An 845-nucleotide genomic window follows, 5' to 3' on the forward strand; every position below is an offset into this window, starting at 1 on the left:
AGTGTGATTTTATACTGTAGTCTTCCCGTCCCTTCTTTGAGTGGGTGCAGGTGTGGTCTCTCAGTCTTCTCTAGTATCCCAGTAGTCTATGTGGGCCAAGACTTCAGTTTCTGCAACACTGGATTGTCTGGCCTCTCCTGGTATTCTCCTCACTCAAACTGAGGGTGGAGGGTGGAGGAGGAGCCAAGGGTCCACTCTGTAAGAGGAGCAGGTCCAGGAAGATCCAAGGAGCAGTGGCTGGTGGGAGTTGGGGTGGGACCAGAGCCCACAATCACCTCAAGCAGAGGGCAGAGGGCAGAGGGCAGAGGGCAGAGGGCAGAGGGCAGAGGGCAGAGGTCAGAGGGCAGAGGGCAGAGGGCAGAGAGCAGGCAGAGGGGGAAACCAAGAGTCTCTGGTGGGTTATTTCAAAAAAACAAAAAGAAGGCACAAAGTTGAGAAATCTTGGGGAGCTGGAGGATGTATTTGGGAGGAGTTGGGGGAGGAGGATGGGGAGTGAATATGATCCAAGTATATTGTATGAAGTATTACATTGTGTAAAATGAAAGATAAAAGATCAAACTAGATATTAGTATCATGATAGGTAGCAGAGATCACTCGAGCACAACTGCTGAAGTCTATCACCAGGAAATTGAAAGCAATTAATGATCTCAGGCCAATTCTATACCTGCCAATTCAGAAGATGCATTTTAATGAGATGCCTAGATTGTTGCTTAATATATTAAAGTGTGAAATCAATTTCCTACACTTTGGTACTAAGCAGATTTCTGCAAAGATTTAGACTGAGCCAAATACCTCAAGAACATTTATCCAGAGAGTCCCTGAACATAAAGACCACTCATAAAACT

The sequence above is a fragment of the Cricetulus griseus genome, chromosome 2 (assembly GCF_003668045.3).
Source record: "Cricetulus griseus strain 17A/GY chromosome 2, alternate assembly CriGri-PICRH-1.0, whole genome shotgun sequence".
Lineage (NCBI taxonomy): Eukaryota > Metazoa > Chordata > Mammalia > Rodentia > Cricetidae > Cricetulus > Cricetulus griseus.